The sequence below is a fragment of the Silene latifolia genome, chromosome X (genome assembly GCF_048544455.1).
Source record: "Silene latifolia isolate original U9 population chromosome X, ASM4854445v1, whole genome shotgun sequence".
Classification (NCBI taxonomy): Eukaryota; Viridiplantae; Streptophyta; class Magnoliopsida; order Caryophyllales; family Caryophyllaceae; genus Silene; species Silene latifolia.
In genome coordinates, this window is record NC_133537.1 from 147,604,786 (window position 1) to 147,624,928 (window position 20,143).

Consider the following 20,143-nt stretch of genomic DNA (forward strand, 5'->3'; position numbering starts at 1 on the left):
AGTCGACTTGTAGGTGTTGTACAATCTAATCGATTCGGCTCCGGGACCCAAACCTTCTTAGGATTGTAAGAGATAAACCAACTCGATCCTATCACAACAATAATTGCTTGTTTATAATTTGAGAATATGTTTGTATGATCAATTCCCATGAATCCCCGATGAACCCATGACACCCTAGTGCTTTTAATTAATTGTTTACATCTCAAGTTAGTCATTTTGCTTGTTTATTTTTATTGTTATCTAGTTTAGTGATCTTCTTATCTCAACCCAAATTGTGACACCCCTAGACACCACTACTTGCAATCGAAAATCCTACATCAATACCCGTCCTTTGGGATCCGACCTTTACTTACCTCTTTACTAGTAGTAAAGTTGTTTGTGAAGTTATAAATATGGTTTTGGTCTAGGTGCTCCTAACGACAAGTAACCGAAATCTAAGCTAAGAAAGCGACCCGACCAATAATACCCGTCCCTTGGGATCCGACCTTTACTTACCGCTCTACTAAGAGTAGTTTGTTGAGAATATAAATATTTTTTGATTAGGAGTATAGACAAAATATTGACCGAATTAGTAATATGCAATTGTTTGACATATATGTGTTATAAGAGTAATATCTTGTGGGCATGGATGATAGGAGCATGTGATGCGTAACTGTTTATATAGTCATATATGCATAAGTGTGTGGATAGATGGTAAGATGTGTTGTAAGTATACATGAGATTATATGGTGACATATAAGTGATAATAGATTTACAGATTGGTAATGTCTAATAAAAGGGTATGAATATACTATGTGGTAGAATCTGATATGCATAAGTATGGAATAGAATATCGTTATTGATCTGTACAGTTATGTGAATTAAGGTACGAAGTGATCAAACTGAATCGTATGTTGTGTGAGATGTTGTAAAATAGAAATTATAATGTCTTGGTTACGGTGAATGTGTTATATGTAAGTAGTGTTAATCGATAGTGATGGTATAGACATAACTAGTGACGAATTCTTAGTAAGCCTTAGACTCCGAACGAATTGTTATTTTGCAGGAACGACTAATTGGACTCGTAATCTTTTGTCGCTAGTTTTGACTTACTCGACCGAGTACGAGGGACAACTCGACCCAGTAAGCCTTACCCGACTGAGTAGGAGAGTCACTCGATCAAGTTTGATAGAAAACAGAATCCATGCTAAATCTGCCAGCGTCAAAACTCGACCGAGCAACCTCAACTCGATCGAGTACCCCTGTTACAGTAACACGGGCTCTTAAAATTTTTCGGGGCTTATAAACCCCAATTCCTTCATTCTTTCTTATTATTTCCCACTTTCAAAACCTAAATTCTCTCTTCAATTTTCATCCTTACAAAGCCCTGGTGATTTTGTTTTTTGATTCATTTCGCATCTCCTTAAGTTCATCAACTTAAACCATTTGAAAATTATTCAAGGTAAACATCTACTCTTTTATTTGATTTTAATTAATTTGTAGTATGTAATGGTGTTGGATTTTATGAGATTTTGGTTTATATCCAATGTTTTTGCATTATAATTGTTGTATTTTGATAGAAATCACCTTGAATCGTTGTTATTCGTGTTAGGAATTGCAAAATTAAATCAAGTTAGCAACTATGTCCAACCCGGATTTTTCTAGGGTTTGCCCCAAATTTCGATTTTTGTTCATCAAATTCATCTTAAAGTGTTAAAAAGGGTAAGGGATGTTTGTAGTATCATATTTGTGTTGGAGTATGTGTCCTCGATAATAATGCGATCACATGTTTAAATCTCATATTCAGAATACATAAGGGAAAGAAATTTTATTGTCAACTGATCCACACTAATCGGTAATGATTGGCTGACTAGAGTTTGACATTACTGTCATATGACGGTGGTGATCAGTTGATCCCTTAAGGTCATACCTTTAGGGAAACATTCTTAATTGATTAATTAATTAATTGTATGACGATACGAGTTAAATAATTCCTTAAAATTGAACAAATGATTTTGTGAGTGAAATTACTGATCTTATTTTAATTCGATTATATAAGGTTCATATTAAGTAATTAAATTGTTTTATTATTTAAGTTTATTTATTGTTTATAAAACAATTAATATAAGAATGAATGGTTTATTATAAATACAAGCAGTTGTGATTTATAATTCTATGACCCATTTTAAGTACTTGTAATTGTGAATTACTAGTTAAGTTTGTATGTGATTTATTTTGTTTATGTATAATGATTTTTAATTAGCTAAAAATGCATTATTAAACAACATGTCTAGTAACATGGCGAATATGTCACACTATACAAATTAATTAACATTTGACAAACATAAAATGGACCCATAATAATTGGTTGAGCCGTGTAAGTGGGAGGATAAGAAGAAATTGTGCATTGTTATTTTATTTAAGTGGAAGGCATAATCATAACCTACTAATGATAGATTTGCATGCCTAAACTCTTGATAAGAGAAACTTGCAAAAGTATTGGGCATCCTACCCCATACCACCCGGCCACACCTATGCAAAAGAGGAGAAGTTTTTCTCTCTTTAATTCATTATTCATTATTATATAATTATATTGATAATTTTTCACCCTCTCTCTAGTTTTTGGTTGTGAACACACTACAAGAACTCACATCATCTCTAATATTATTCTCTCATACTAGAAGTAGTATACTAATAATATTAGTAATAATTTAAGGACATAAATACTAATTTCTAGTAACAAAATTAATATTTGTATTAAGAGTGTTTCCTTGGTACAAATCCTTAAGGAGTAGATCCCATCACTGGATCTAGGGTTTTGTTGGGCATTTGGATTTTTCTTAAGAAGACTAACTTGGTAGGAGACCAATTTAGTATATACCATTCGGCCCTCATTGTAAGAATAATCGTTTTTCTTCTTACTTTGTATTTTTGTTATGCATGCATAAGTTCTTTTTAGTTTATGACTTAGCTAATAAAGACATAGTTATTAGAAGTGTCTAATAAGAGATTAATGAATCCTACAATTTAGTGCTTGATTTTGATTCTTCTCATCAAAAATTTTGTCTTCAAACTCCGTCTTAAAAGTGCACATATCTGAATTTTGCCCAAAACTTCTCTACCATGACCGACTTATTAAGCTTGTTTTGGTAGACATTCAATCCTGTTGCTTCCATAGCTTGTTTAAACTTCATATTTTGAAACTTTTAAACCATCTTTTAAGGATTGTGAAAGATAAGAGGAATTGGTAAAATTGTGTTTTGCCTCAAAACTTTACAAGGAATTCATCTTAAATATCATCTTCATCGTATATAAAGTATTTGAAAGTTCTATTTTAAGTTTGTAAAAAACCGATGTGTGGCTAAACTATGTTGAAAAAGAAGCCGAGAGCTGCTGCTGCAACCTGACAAAGCAAGAGGTCACGTGCCGCTGAGCCAGAGGTAGGGGAAGGAAGCCAGGGACGTACTGTTCCAGTAGTTCCTGGGTACCCTGCGTTAGGCTATGCTGATTTTAAACAAAGAGATGTTTTTGTAGAGTTGCTGAGTCGCACCATGAAACCCACTAGGCGCATAGACACAAATGTTTTAGAGGAGCTGAAAATAGAAGTAGATGTTCGACATATCTTTGAGACTCTGGGCTTGGAGGGGTTGTACCACCTGCGGAAACACTCTTATGCCTTTTTGACCTTAGAGTTCATGAGTGTCTTCACTTATGATGTGGCTAAGAAGATGGTAGGTTTCTGGTTGATGAACACTAGTTTTACCTGACCCTGGATCAGTTCGCCGATCACCTGAGGCTTTCGCGGGCCAAGAAGGGATATCTTAGAGATGTCCCTACTGAGTGTGGTGCCAGCGGCTACATGCCTTTGTTCACTGGTAGACCTGCCCCTACTTCGAGTAACATGTTGATTAATGACGTTCAGCATGTGACTTTGAAGATTTTCCTCCGAGCCCTGACCTGTTTGCTCTATGGTAGGAAATATGTGAGTAAGCTCAACTCACATGAGGTCATATTGTTGGTTGCTTACCTGGACCCCACCCGTCAGAAGCGCGTTTCTTATGGTGCCCCGGCCATCGTGTGTGCCAATTTGGCCTTAATGGCCAAGTCTACGACCCGTTACCTTACCTGCGGTGCTATTATCACCCGCCTAGCAGAGAGGTTCACTAGTTTTGAGGCCTCTTCGGCTCTCAAACCCTTGGTTCCGGTTGTCCCGAATTTGGACAGGGCTTACTTCATCTCTCAGAAGTAGCTGAGAGTGTTGGATGATGGTGGGTTAGCTTGGAGGGTGAGAGGTAGGAGTTGGATGAGAGTGCCCGACCTGGACCATCGTCTAGTGACTGAGCCATTGGCTGAGAGTGACCTCTTCGAGCAGACCTATTTGATCATAGACGACCTCCTAGAGGAGATGCCTGAGCCGGTCGGGGGAGACCACGCTAGGAAAGAGGACCAGGTGCCCAGGGTGGGGAGAGGCCCCAGGAGAGTGAGAGAGGTTGTTGGAGAGTCCCAGCATGTGTAGCCTGGACCGCCCCAGTACCAGTATCCCAGCTACCCATCTTCCTTCAGCCCTCAGATGCAGGTTAGCGAGCTTACGGAGAGAGTTTCCAACGCCTTAGTGCTTTAGAACCTCCATGAGATGGCGTATGTGCAGGGTATTGGGACCGATTTGGCCCATCCGGTTTGGTGGAGAGGCGTGGGGAATGATAGCGACGTCTTTCATTCCTACGGAGTTGAACCGGCTATATGGGGAGATCCCTCGAGCTACCCCTATGGGTGCCTTGCAGCATGGAGAGTAGGAGGAAACCCCGGCACAAGAGCGACCATCGGGGGAGGCACGTTAGGAGCCGACACATCAGGAGGAGGAGGAGATGAGGAGATGGAGGCGGATCGAGGTGGCAACCTCAAGTGACTTTTGTCTTGGCTGTGTTATGTTAGAAGGCTTATGTTTATTTTTTACATTTGTTTTGATCGTACTTGAATTTATCTCGATTTTTATTTGGCCATAAGGCCGTATTTTGTTTGATTTTTTGAACTTGTTATGCAGGTATGTGACATCGGGGATGAAACCCTGGAGATTAGTATACTTTCTTAGCTTGATATCACATCTGTGGGATCATTCTGACCTGCAGTTACTCGATCGAGTGCCCTGAACTTGATCGAGTACCTGCTTATGACCATTTAGAGAGCATTCTGATCTATAAATACTCGATCGAGTACGCTTAACTCGATCGAGTAGCCTGACCTGAACTTGATCGAGTAGCTTTAACTCGATCGAGTGCCCCTGTTTATCCCAGGGGCGGCCCAAAGTATGAGCAGTTCCGTTGTCCGAACCGGAGCCCAAGTAAGTACGGGGCCTCATCTGGAAAGCAAAACCCTATAAGTATTAATGAACGTTGATAATCATTGTCTTTAAGCATGTGGTGCAACGGTAGGAAGTAGGACTAATAGGGTGCCTATGTGCATTGAAGGTCAGGGGATCGACTACCAGCACTCTATATTTTTAATTTTTGATTGTTTTTCCACTACTTTTCCTTATCCTTATTTCGTGGGGAGTCTAAGGTCTTTCTTCTTTATAGTTTAAAAAATTGTATGGAGTATTTGTACTTTAATACAAATCCATTATTTTAGTTTAGTAATGTAAATGGCTTCTTAACTTTGTCAAACTTATTTTCGAACAAATAATTTCCTTGACCATATAAGTTTTCCTTACAAAAGGACGATTTTTACACAAATTTTGCTATGATAACGCACTTAAACTACGAAATTTTTCCTTGTAGCTTTATTTTTCCAATTTTCTCTAGTGTAAATAATAAGTTAAATGAAAAACTAGAAGAAATCTCTATCTACAAATTACAAGATAATAAACGTATGGTAACAAGGTAGGGAGTTATAATTCTAAGATTCTGGTCAACACTTTTACCAGTTTAATTACTTTTAGTAGCATTTGAGATCTTCAAAACGTCCGTCTCCTTTAATCATAATTATCCTCAAATATTATGTTTGCATATGGTACTATTAAAAAGTATACGACAATTATCGGTAGGGCCTCCACCTAATATTTAGAACGGGGCCACCATATTCCATTGCCGCCCCTGGTTTATCCTTGTAATCCGTTTTCTTGTGATCATGGGAGTACTTAGTGGATTTATATATTATTTTCATGGCTTTTATTCACGATTCTTATGCTTTTCATTGCAATACATGTGATATCAAGACGGTATACATTAGTTTTCATCCTATGTGGTTACTAATTTGTTTAAGTATCATTCCAAATGGTCGTTAAGTTTATATAGTTGTTGATAATAATTTCAAGATAGTATGTCGAGTGATCATGTTTTCATAGTGTCACATAAACAATCACTTTAATTTTCACATATTTTGGCTTGGTATCGCTGCGCATAATTTAATATTTTGTATGTTAATTTATTCAATGTACCCACATACATATATGTTGTACAAGTAATGTCAAAGAAGGTTGGATTGTAATCGTTGGTTCATAATATTTTGATTCATCTCGTAATGTCAACGTTGGATGATGATTTCATTTCTTGTAATATTTCTAACTCGTCTTGAAGGTGAACTTCGGGGGACAAAGTTCCTTTTAAGAGGGGAAAAGTAATGTTGCGAATGAAAAATGCCTAAAATGTCGTCTTTTAAGTACTTCGCTGGTAATCTAATTGTTATTTCTGCTGTATAATTGTTGTTCAAGTAATTCAAATGTTTGCTAAGTAATGTAATTGTTGCGTGAATGATTTAAACGGACATTGAGTGATGTAGTTGGTAATTTATGCATTGAAGGTTTAATTAGTTAATTGTTTGTAAATAGTAAGTTGATTGTGATAATTTGTATGACGTTGTATGGTGTTATATTTCGTCCGGTAAAAGGGAAGTGTTAGTTGTGTTGGTGTATCTTTAACTGTTAGCATGCAAGTGATGGCTTGAAGTGGATTTGTGTTTGATGGCCATATGCATGAAGGTAAATGATGATGATTAGCCGGAATGGGAATGAGTGGTATGTTGGGTATGACTATAAAGGTCCTCGTCAGGTTAAGTTGTGTTATTTACCTTGGCTTAGTATACACCTTAGGTTGCGGGAGATGATGAGTTGAACTTCGGGGACGAAGTTACTTTTAAGGGGGGAAGACTGTAAGACCCGTCCCATTAGGGACCCGTTGACTAGCCGTTGACCGACCATAGACAGTTGGTAGAGCCTTGAGAACCTTTCATACAGACGGACTTAGCACTTGGTGACCATTAGAATTGGGGAACTCGATCTAGATTAGGATACTCGATCGAGTAATCTTGTTACTCGATCGAGTAGAGGCCACTCGATCGAGTATGGCAGTTTCAGTGGTAAATTATATATCGTGAAGTCGTAAACCCCAAATCAGTTTTTCATTTATTTTTCTTCTAAACCTAATCGACGACACTTCTCTCCTTCACCCACCTTCAACCTTAAGATTACTTTTTACTTGGAGACACCATGGGGATGGATACTAGAGTCGGGTAGCGGTCTTGTTGCCGGAATGCCGAGTATAGGCAAGTCGTCATCATCATCATCATGCCTAGGTTTTTTATGATTAGGGTTCTTAGTAATAGGATTTTCCCTACTCTTTTGATAGGTGTCTATGGTAGCTGCGTTGTCTTCGTACGGTGGTATGCGGTGTTGATGCTGATTGCTAAAGGTAGGCTTTCTTACTCAGTACTATTGATTGCTTGGCTTGTGTGATGTACGGTATTGTTGATTGTGTTAGTGATATTATGTTTGTATACGGGGTGCGTCCCTGGCTGAGTGGAGTCATCTTGGGAATGGCTTCACGCCCTTAATTCGCCCCTTGTGGTTCCCGTCACAAGTGGGATGTGCACATTAATGGGCATGGGTTATTCACTCGATGGAGATGAGCGGGGCTTAGGTGGGAACGGCTACAGTCCCCCACTGGCGGCGTGGAATACCTGTTGTGATAGGTATTCTGGCAGGGCTACACACTTTAGTGTGTAGTCAGATGATTAGTGGTGTGACGGTGTTGGGGAATTTTGTTTGTGTGTTGTATCTTATGTTATTAGTTGTCTTTAGTTACTGACCTTGTGTGGTGTTGTCAATCTTTCTTCTTGTTATGTGTCTACCGTGATCCATTATGGTGAGCAGTCAGTCTTGCAGGTGTTGATATGTAGAGCATAGATGGGTGCTTTGGAGGGACGAGTCTATCACCGAGTCATGGCATGGATAGTATCACCGTAGTTGATAGTTGTTGTTATCATTTGTACCTTTTCTTTTGTTGAGTTAAACTTGTAATAAACTTAATTGTTCTTTTTTTGACGTTAGGATATTTACTATTCTTCGGGCAACCGAGATGTTAATGCCCTTATCTGCTGGGGAAGGTCTTGTTAAGGCTCCTTGTAAGATAGGGGTGTTACAGTCGGATTAGAGAGTAAATGTTTAGGTTAGACTCTGTGGTGAGCGCTTGGGCGGTAAAAGAATCAAGGAAAATAAGACACGTGTCAAGTATAATGTCTAGTGGTTTCTCTATTATACTTTTAAAATATATATATATATATATATATATATATATATATATATATATATATATATATATATAGGCGGGATCTCGTGAGTTTGATTCTTACGGTGAGTTGTGAGTTTGGAAAATCTCAGCCATTAGATCAAAAGAAACTAAGGGCTGAGATTAAATCTAAAAACATAACAAATAAAGTCAGCAATAAAACATACAGTACTTCTACGCTGAAAACTAATGGCCATAAAAATTGTACATTCATCGTGTCTCTACATCCCAAAAAAAAAAACACAAATTTGTGTGAATACCCGATTGATACAGAAAAATACCTAGATTTTCATTCAAAAAAAACTACAGCTGAAATGATATCTTTTGGATTCCATGAATTCTACCATCAAATTCAACAGATCTGCAGGGCAACGACGACTTTTTATTATACTTTCATTCAATCGTTCTCTTCAGAAATCACCAACACCATCGTTTAATCGGGTCAACCCGATTTGACTCAAGTAAATGCAAATTGCTGCTACTTCTCAAACATCCGACAATTGAAGATGGTGCTCGGTGGTCGTTGGATCTGTACTCGAACTTGAAGAAGGGAGGAGAGTAGTGACCGTGGCGGAAGCTCGATGTTCCAGTTCATGCCATATGGTGGAGTTGCTTCTGAATTGGGTTCGGTTATGGTGAGTTTGTGCACGAGATCCGTTGATTTCCCTTAATCCTTAGGTGTAAATTTTTGGATTTTAATTGGGTTAAAATTCCCTTGTCGGACATGATTTGCACAGTAGATCAGTTTAGGATGGTTTTACTTTTCTTGATTCCCGAGGAGCTCTAGTCACTCACTTGAAGGTATCATACTTTTGCAAATAAGTATCATATTTTGATTTTATGGTTCTCCGGATTACGTCTTTTGGAATGAGCTTCAACCTTTCCATTAATCAAAAGCAGCTGCCAAATGTGCAGTCCGATGCCGCTGTTGGTTGTGGTGCGAGTTGGCAGGTTAGTTGACGGGTTTCGAAACCGAAACAAAGGCCAAGCAATGAATGGCAATGGTGGCTGCTCCTAGGTTGGTAGCGCGAAACTGAGATGCGGGTTGGCAATAACAACAAGTTAGGAGCTTGTGTATAAGTGTTGTTTTAGGATTGTCAATTGTAGCATCTTAACATTGTGATTATTGATTGACCGGTGTTGACTTTTGTGGATTTGAGGCGTTAGATTATGATGAGGCTGAACGAATCGTTGAGGTTTTTTGTTTAATTTTGGTGGACTGTAATAACATATACTCGTAAATCGTAATAGATAGATTTCTTTGAATTTGACAAATCTTGTATATTAATCTTGTCTAGGATTGTCAGTTCGAGTATCTTAGGTTGTGATAATTGATCGGGTATTGGTTATTGTGGATTTTACGTGTTAGATTGTGATTAAATAGAATCAAACATTGAGTTTTTTTGTTAAGAATTATGAACTTAATTACTCCATATCTGTTTTATGTCGACATTGGCGGACTTTAGTGACATATGTTAGCTTAGTTTCATTGAATTTGACAAATATTATGTACAATTCTTGTGTTAGGATTGTCAATTCGAGCATGTTAATAATGTGATTATTGATTGGCCTGTGTTAATTGACTATCCAAGTAATGAATAATCACAAAATCTCATTGAAGACGGCGATATCTGTCACAAGCTTGTGACGGATACCATTTCCTCTCACAAAATACCCATGAGAGGTGAGTGGGGAAGCACATGGGGGGTGCCCTACCTTATCCTCTCTCCCTTTTTGTGAGAGGTTTTCAGCTTGTGACGGGATTAGCGCGTAACAAGCAAGACACTTTGATGAATAATACTCCAATAACACACGAAAAAAACTACAATAATAACATAATAACACTACAATAACAGCACAATAACACATGGTAAAAAAAAAGAGTAAAAAAATCAGAGTAGTTAAAAAAAATCAAAATGACACCGGAATAACAACACAATAACACCAGAATAACAGCACAATAACATGTGTTAAAAAAAGGTAAAAAAATCAAGAGTAAAAAAATCAAAGTGACACCATAATAACATCACAATAACACCAGAATAACAGCACAATAACACATGGTAAAAAAAAAAAAAAAAAAAAAAAAGAGAGAAAATTCAAAGTAATTAAAAAAATCAAAGTGACACCGGAATAACATCACAATAACAACAGAATAACAGTAGAATAACAGCACAATAACATGTGGTAAAAAAAAAAGAGAAAAAAAATCAAAGTCGTAAAAAAAAAAATCAAAGTGACAGCAGAATAACATCACAATAACAGCGGAATAACAATAACACCACAATAATACGTGGTAAAAAAAGAGAAAAAAATCAAAATCGTAAAAAAAATCAGAGTAACAGCAGAATAACATCACAATAACAGTGGAATAACAATAACAGCACAATAACACGTGGTAAAAAACAAGTCGTAAAAAAAGTCAAAGTGACAGCAGAATAACATCACAATAACAACACAATAACACGTGGTAAAAAAAGAAGAAAAAAAAAATCAAAGTCGTAAAAAAACTCAAAGTAAAAAAAAGTACAATAACAGCATAATAACACGAGGTAAAAAAATAAGAGTACAAAAAATTAAAGTAAAAAAAAATGGTACAAAAAGAAAAAGAAAAAAAGGTAAAAAAAAAGGTAACTCAAATTAAAGAAAAACATAAGAGAAAAGAGATAAAAAAAGAAAGAGATAAAAAAATTAAAGTAAAAAAAAAAGTAATACTAGAAAAAAAAAATTAAGTAAATGACAGTGGTTCTATATGACATATAAGATTAGATCTTGACCATTGATTTCTAATCTAGTGGTTGAGATTTCAAAGCACAAACTCACAACTCACCATAAGAAACCAAACTCACAAGATCCTATCTCTCTCTCTCTCTCTCTCTCTCTCTCTCTGTATATATATATATATATATATATATATATATATATATATATATATATATATATATATATATATATATATAAAGAGAGAGAGAGAGCATCCGGTGAATCCAGCTTCTTAGGTGAGTCAGTCCTATATTTTTGGACCGTTAGATCTGCTAATATTGACGGTCGTGATGAATATTCGGTGACAAATTTTTGTTGACTATCTCCCTTATATCTGCCCCTTATATCTGCTTTCCAAATTTATTTTCTCTCTTCCTTTGAATATCTCCCCCATTGTGTAAGAAATCAACAATTTGCAGAGCATAAACATTAAATTCCGCTAAACAAACAACACAGCTGGTCGTGGTAAATCGCGTCGTCAAAGCTACCAACCAAAATAATATTTCTAACTCTACAAACTACTCTTTAGTGGAGTGGTAAGTAAAGGTCGGATCCCAAGGGACGGGTATTGATTTAGGATTTCAATTGCAAGTAGTTTATGTCTTAGGGTGTCACAAATTATGGGTTGAGATGAGATGTAATCTAAACTAATCAACAAGATGAAGGTAAAGCAATGAAAACAAAGTAAAGCAATTAAAGGGGTTGTAAACAAATGATTAAAACTAAAACATAGATAAAAAAGTGGGAGAGTGAGAAAGCTCTAAAAAAATCTGAAAAACTCAATCAATTTAGGGATCTGTGAAAAGATGGCAAAAGCAAAAAAACCTGCATTAAATACATCAAAAATAAATAAAAAAGTTACTGAATCTCGTAATACTGATACTAATTCTTCTCCATTAAATAAGGAGACTGAAACTTCGAGTACTACTGCAGCTGAAGGTCAGAGTAATGGAACCCATGCTAGGGTTTTGGAGTTTACTGTGGAAACTCTTGAGCCTTACGATTTGGATGAGGAATTTGATGATGCTCTGGAAGACATTCGTGAATCGGGTCAGGATGACATACCTGAACCAGATCAGGAGGTTAATCCTGAGAACGAACAGGAATGGACGATGGTTTCTAGGAATGCTCCTTAGGTAACTGCGTCTCCTTTGCGTAAGCTTACGGTAGATGATGTTAAGGATGAGATAAAATTTTGGTCTACCTCTGTCTTTGGGTATGTAGTTGGCGCAAAGCCTCCATGGAATGTTCTTGAGGGATTTGTTGAGCGAATGTGGAAAGAGGATGAGTATGACAAGGTTTCGTTTTTGCCTAATGGAATTTTTTTGGTGCGGTTTAAGACTAAGGCAATTCAGCAAAGAGTTTTGCAACATGGGTTTGTTATGTTTGATAACAAGCCAGTTGTGATAAAAGAATGGACTGTGGGTACTGCACTTGTGAAACAAAGAATGGAATATCTGCCAATTTGGGTTAAATTGATGGGTCTTGATCTTAAGTTTTGGGGCAAGAACTGTCTGACCAAAATTGGTGGATTGATAGGAAAAGTGATAAGAAGAGATGAAGCCACTGAAAAGAAGACATTCCTGGGATATGCTCGCCTAATGATAGTGGTGAAAGTTAATCAAAGATACCCTGAGTCAATTAGTTTCTTGGATGAGGAAGGGGTGGAAAAGAAAATTAGACTTGAGTATGACTGGCTCCCTATAACTTGCAATACCTGCAATGGTATAGGGCATGCTACCGGTCAGTGTAGGAAGAAAGAAGCGCCAAAACAGGGCTCTAAGGTCACTCAGGTATGGCGTAAGAAATCAAATGAATCTGTAGTACAGACTATAGTTACTCCTTGAGTGGGTGTCATTGGGGATAGGAGAGTGTTAACTCCTGGTCAGCATGTTTCTCATTTGAGCAGACAGGAAACACATCCTCCTGTTATTACTCCAGGGGGACACTCTTATTTGGAAGCAGTAACTCAATCTCTGAAAAAAAAAGTGTAGTTGGAAATAAGGAGGTGGGAATGGATACAGGCCAAACTAGTAGTAATGGGTAGTGTTGGATTCTGGAATATTAGAGGCCTCAATAAAGTGAATAAGCAGATGGATATTAGACGTTTCCTGCATATGAATAAAGTAGATGTTTTTGGTCTAATAGAAACTAGGGTTAAAAGCAATAATTGGTTGAAAGTTAGCAATAATATTTGTAATAATTGGGCTATTTGCACTAATCATCAAAGTCACAAAGGAGGGAGAATTTGGATGTTATGGAATCCTCAGGCATATCAAGTGGATATCCAGCATGTATCTTCACAAACTATTCATGCTAGGTTAACTGATAGAGTCAGAAAAATAGAATTTTGGATTACTTTTGTTTATGGATTTAATAAGGCTGCTGATAGGAGGAGTCTCTGGAATAGTTTGAAAACATATCAGAAGCGGACTACTGGAGCCTGGCTTATTGGAGGAGATTTCAATAATCTTCTATTTCCTAATGAGAGAGTTGGGTCTCAGATTACTTCTGCTAGATAACACCCTTTCAGGATTGTGTGCATTACTGTGGTGTGGAGGATCTTAAAGCAGTGGGATCTTTTTTCACATGGACGAATAAGCAAGAGGCTTCACAAAGGGTTTACAGCAGAATAGACAGAGTCATGACTAATGATGATTGGATCAATATGTTCCCTGAATCTTTTGCAAACTTTCTTCCAGAAGGTTTGTATGATCATTGCCCTTGTATTGTACAACTTGATGAGGACAATAGGAAGAGGAACATCCCATTCAGATATTTTAATAAGTGGGCAAAGGCTCCTGAATTTATGAATATTGTGACAAAGCACTAGAGTGCTGGCATTTATGGTACTCCTATGTATACTGTGGTGAAGAGATTGAAAGCTATGAAGGGTGACTTGAAGAAGTTAAATAGGGATAATTTTCATGATATTGAGAAAAATGCTCACATTATGCTTATGTCTCTACAAGCTGAATTAAGAATTCAACCTCATGATGCATCCCTCATTGAAGCTGAAAGACAAGCTGCTGATGGATATAGGCAGTTAGAGGAGGCTATGATAACACAGCTTATTTTCACTCTGTGATTAAAAAGAGAAGAGCTGCTAATAAGGTTGTGCAAATTGAGGATTCTGATGGTAAGGTTATGACACAGGTTCAGGACATCAATGAGGCTTTTGAAAATTATTATAAGCAATAGTGTGAAGAGTGTGCATATTCCTACTGTAAGAAAAGGGAATGTGCTCAATGGTGATCATATTGCTATGCTAAATAAGTCAGTCACTGGAGAGGAGATTAAAATGGCTATCTTTTCTATTATATTCCAAGTACTAAATCTCCTGGACCTGATGGATTTAATTCACAATTTTTTAAAGATACTTGGGCAGTGACTGGGAATGATGTTATCAAAGCAGTTCAGGATTTTTTTCAGTCTGGAAAACTTTTGAAGCAACTGAATAGCACCACTCTCACTCTTATTCCTAAGACTGATTTTCCTACGAATGTGAGCCAGTTCAGACCTATTGCTTGTTGCAATACACTTTCACTAGTAGAAAAACCTTCTACGATGGCGGTTATAAATGACCTTTTGTGGCGGTTTTTAGAGATTTAGGGTTCGTCGTTTATCACGGCGTCGTATAAACTATACGGCGGTTGTAGACGGTTGTAAAACCGCCGCTATAGCTCTCCTATAGCGGCGGTTGTTATAAAAACCGCCATTATAGACTTAGAAAAAACGTCGGTTGTTACCAATGAACCGCCACTATAACTCATCTACAGTGGCGGTTGTCTTTTGAAAACCGCCACCATAGATATTTCAATAAGAACTTTGTACCACAACCCGCGACTACATGTTTTATATAACGTCGGTTGTTGTTAAAAAACCGCCACTAAAGATAATTATGACGTCGGTTGTTAGTAAAGAACCGCCACTAGAGGTAAACTAATAATGGCGTTTCATACTTAAGAACCGCCACTATAGATAGATATTTTTTTTAAAAAAAAATATTTTCTACCAAAAATACGGAAGCGATGTCCTATAGCTTTGACAAGCCAAATAGCGAAATAAACAAAAAATACATACAAAAGAATGCCGGCCAACAAACTTGCATATCATCCAACAGAACAATAATGTCATGTTCAAAATTATACATTCAAGTGTATAAATAATCACATACACGTCTTAGTTAATAGACTAATCAACATTACATATTCCCTAAATAGTTGGTAGCCTACGCCTCTTTAACATCCTTCATCTCGTCAATTGACATTCTTAAATCTGCAAAGATACATTTAGCAAAACCAATAGTAAGAAAAGCAAACCAAACATTATTAAACCGTCTAACTTTACTAAAAATTAACCTAAGAGTCAATAAACATTTAACTATCAATCCACCTTATGATTAGCATTAACTCAAATGCACGTTGGCTATATACATAATAAATATGTTCCAAGAATAAACAATAATGTGTGATCATCTACAACTTTTCATTGAATTTAAGTACAAGTAATAAGGCATAATAATACACTGATACTATATTACAAGTTCTTGAAATTTTCACCGAGATAATATACTCAAACTAAAAATGTCACATCACAGTTTCATAAAATAGCGACTGCAAGTGTAGCAAAAGCATGCGAAAAAACTCAAAACGTTGGCCTATCTGTGCACATCTGACATCTGGACTGAGGGTGTTTGCTCTCCTCTAATTTGCCACATGGCAATTTTGTTTCAAACAATAAGATTTGGTTTTGACCAACATCTCGTCCCTTCCCTACTTGGATATACTCATGGTCAGAGTTGAGTCCTACAGCTTAAGGTCACTATTAGCAAAATTAAGTACCTGAAATCTTCAAACTGGCCAGCTTGTATGTCACCTCGGCGCTTCTAGTCACTTGTATGTCACCTCCCTTAGTGTAAAAACCAGTTTCTATGTCACCTCCCTGAATGTTCACACCTTAAACAAAAATGCATAATGACATTATCTTGAATAAGCCTGATGGTAGACATATTCTTTTTTATGCAACCCAACAAATAAACACATAATCGAGAGTACCACATGCTCCAACGAAAAAACCAATCAAAAAGCATTGAATTAACTAATCAAAAAGCACTCTGCGTCACAAGTGTAAGGGAATTGGACACACAAGGGGAAAATCGTAAAATTGCGAGGAAGGAACTAGTAAAAATACCAGTTAAGAAAGTGTGGCAACCAATCCAGAAAATAGGTCAGCGTCAGCCTGCTAAGGATATTGATCAAAATCAGAATGCAGGTGCAGCACAGCAAATGACAACTATAATACAACCTTCTGCTATTAATTTTGTTGGTACTCTAGCTAAAAAATCTGCAAAACAAATGATGAATTCAGACAGGGCTACAGCAATGGTCAGTGGAATGTTGCAGGGAATCTATGTAATATTAGAGATGGCTATGACTGGATCAGGGACAACGGTAGTAGAGTTAACTGGCACAAGCAAGTGTGGAATGGGTGGGCATACCCAAAGCACTCTTTCATGACCAGGTTGACACTACAGAATGGGTTAAATGTGAAGCATAAGCTACTGCAATTTGGCTTTTGCAGTGAGGACAATTGTTATATCTATGACCAGCAAGCTGAAACACAACAACACCTATTTTTTAGTTGATGTTATAGTTACAAAGTTATTGAACTGGTGGAACAATGGTGTTAAATAAAGCTTAATATCCAGGATGTTATTCATAAAATCAGGAAAAACAAGGAGAAAGACCAAAAATTTAAGTAATCGAGCCCATAATAAAGGAATCCCCAATTTATAATACGAAAAACCAATGAATTATACATTGTGAGTGGAAGATTGACAACGTTAAAAAGATAGTTGACGAGAAAACCGTACTGATTAAATCATTTTTTGTTAATTATGAATTGATAAGAACTGATGAAAACAGGGGATGTTTTTTTTTTAAAGGGTTTCTAACTTCTACGCAATTGGGCAGTGGGAATGGGGCAGAGAGTTATGTATATTAGTACCTGAAGAGGATAAGTTTGCTCAATAAGAAAGTTTACCCGTGAAATGTCGTATATGAACATGCGCAAAGTCAATTCAAAATCGTAAAATTGATCACTATTATGAGCATAAGTATCAGAAGAGAACGAGGATGTATCAGCCCGACCTCTTAGTTTGTCGTTTGCTATAAAGCCATGAAGGACCAAATAAGTGACGAGGTCCTGAAAAACAGCTGAATGGTTACCAGGGTAATGTTGTATCGTAAATATGATAAGAAGGGAAAAGTACCAGTGAATGTATAGAATCCACTAGAGAGATTGTGCAGCAAAAATGTGGGCGAAGCTGCATCAATTCCTTGTAGTCTTGGAGGATTCCTCCATTGTAAAGCGGAGCCTCAAGATATTTTTTGCACTGTAGTCCCGAACAAAAATGAAAAAGGAAAAAAAAACATTGGTCTTAATTAGAATTATACGAAGTAATGCCAAATTTACACTTAATACTCCGTATTTATGTATTTTGATTTAGTATTATGAAATACCTATACATAAGCAAAGGAATCATGAAGCAGTCCATCTTCCACAAAACCATGCAAATGTGAGATATGATAAGCTTTCAAGGCTTAGAAGTAAGTATTTGACTCGGACCTTAAAATAAAAACGAAAGGTAAAACCTATTCTTATAATACGACCATCTTATTCACCTTTGCCTTATTGAAAAGGAATATAGTTAGAAGGGAAAACATACGGAGTAATTACGAGTAGATTTCTATAATTACCATAAGAAATGACAAAGTAATTCCCTAGTAGAGAGGAAAATCATGAAATGGAGAAGAAACCCACAATACATATTCTGTTCATCTCAGCATACTAGAGTGTGTGCCAAAAATATAGAGTAAATGAATCTAAAGATTTAGAAAACAACAAGTTTTACAATTTCCATTGTGATTTAGAGTAGGGTACCCGACAAACATAGAGTAAATGAATCTTTGCAAGTCGTATGAAAAGTATTTTCCACGAAGCAAGCAAAAAAGATGTAAATTAATAATGCCATACTGCCAAAACATAATGACTTTGACGAAACAATAGAAGCAAGAGACGAATATAAAACTTACAGTTTTGATGAGAAGGATGTATTTGGTTTTGAAGAAGTATAACTCTGAACATTCAAAGCAGCACAATCGGCCTCCATAAAACATAGCAAGTTGTATGATTCTCTGCATTTCAATATGCTAGATATTGAAGTAGACTTGATTCACAAATATAATCAATTGGATTAGGGATTGGGAAATTGGGGGAAAATGAAATTTCAAAAACTGATTGGGTATGTAAACTTACCAGAAATTGGCGGACAACGGTGGCATAGAAAGGGAATACGAATGAGGGAGAAAGGGAAGTGGCGTCGCATTTGATGGTGATGATGCTACTTTCTATAATTCAACAATACAATAATACAATAACAATCAATATGATTAAATTGATAAAGATTTAAATGAAGATACTGTAATTTCAATTAAATATGGACAAAAGTACCTTTTGAAGTTTTTGCGGGTAAGGGACGGTGGCTTTGTATCGACGGCAGCGTGAGAAGGAAATGAAGGGTTGTCGAGGGCGGCGTGAGGAAAGTATGTTTTCGGTTGCCGGATTGGATTGTGAGGGTTTGGCGTTGTGGAAATGAAGAAGCAGCAGAAGGAACTTTGATCAATCAATACTCCGTATAATCTAAAGGGTTTTGGAGATTTTCTTTTATTTTTTCTATTAAAGTCAGTTTTAATTAAAAACCGACACAAAAGCTTATCATGGCGGTTTTTTACTCAAAAAATTGTCACTTTCTATTAACTTTTAACGTCATTCTTAACGTCGGTTCTAAATAGAACCGCCACAATTGACTTATGGTGGCGTTTCCTATTTGGAACCGCCATAAAAAGCTTATGTTATCACGTCGGTTCTTACTTAAACCGCCACTATATACCTCCTACCTACATAAAAATTTCGTTCCCGCCAATTAATTGGGCTTTTCGCGTCGTTTCTATTAGAACCGCCACGATATCTGCGTCATAATAGGGGTTTTTTCTACTAGTGTTTATAAGTGCATAGCTAAGGTACTGTGCAACAGATTGAGCCTTATTCTTCCTGACATCATAAGTTCTAACCAGAGTGCCTTTATTAAGGATAGGGATATTGTGTTGAATATCCTTATCTGCCAAGATCTTACCAAGCTCTATAATAGGAAGATATGTTCTCCTAGAGTGCTCATGAAATTAGACCTGCAAAAAGCCTATGACTCCATAGAATGGTCATTTCTGAAAGAAATGCTTATAGCTCTGAAATTTCCAAGTCATTTTACTAACCTCCTGATGGAGTGTGTCACTACTCCTCAATTTTCCCTTTCACTGAATGGAGAGTTATTTGGTTTTTTTCAAGGTAAAAGAGGTCTAAGACAGGGTGACCCTCTGTCTCCTCTATTATTCACTATTTTCTTGGAATACTTGTCAAGGATTTTGAATAGATTGACTGAATTGGAAGGCTTTAAACATCATCCACTCTGCAGGAAATTGAATCTTACTCATCTTTTCTTTGCTGATGATCTATTAGTCTTTTGTAGAGGGGATTGGGATTCTATGATTTCTGTGATGAGAGCTATATCCACTTTTACTGCTGCTTCAGGTTTACATATGAACAAATTGAAGTCCAATGTGTATGGCAATGGGTTGGAGAGTGGACTGTTGGAGAAATTTGCTAATTTTACTGGTTTAAAGATAGGTCAACTCCCTTTTAAATATCTTGAGGTGCCTATCTCTGCTAAGAAGTTATCTGCTCTTGATTGTAACCTTCTGGTGGAAAGGATTGTGGATAGAATT

At 36.8% G+C, this 20,143-nt stretch overlaps 2 long non-coding RNA genes across 4 annotated transcripts; both read right to left on the reverse strand.

The window, feature by feature from the left end:
• Positions 1-15,380: 15,380 nt before the first annotated feature.
• Positions 15,381-16,181, reverse strand: LOC141621617 (uncharacterized). Its single transcript, XR_012532503.1, has 2 exons — positions 16,145-16,181; positions 15,381-15,578 (listed from the first exon to the last, which is right to left on the reverse strand). It is a non-coding gene; the product is annotated as an uncharacterized LOC141621617 (long non-coding RNA).
• A 4-nt stretch (positions 16,182-16,185) lies between these two features.
• On the reverse strand, positions 16,186-18,995 carry LOC141621616 (uncharacterized). 3 transcript variants are annotated; one of them, XR_012532501.1, is made up of 5 exons: positions 18,816-18,995; positions 18,621-18,705; positions 17,825-18,531; positions 17,575-17,697; positions 16,186-16,258 (listed from the first exon to the last, which is right to left on the reverse strand). It is a non-coding gene; the product is annotated as an uncharacterized LOC141621616 (long non-coding RNA). The 3 variants fall into 3 exon arrangements; XR_012532502.1 differs by having other exon boundaries at positions 16,202-16,646; positions 17,825-18,499; XR_012532500.1 differs by having other exon boundaries at positions 16,202-16,646.
• Between the last annotated feature and the right edge of the window lie 1,148 nt (positions 18,996-20,143).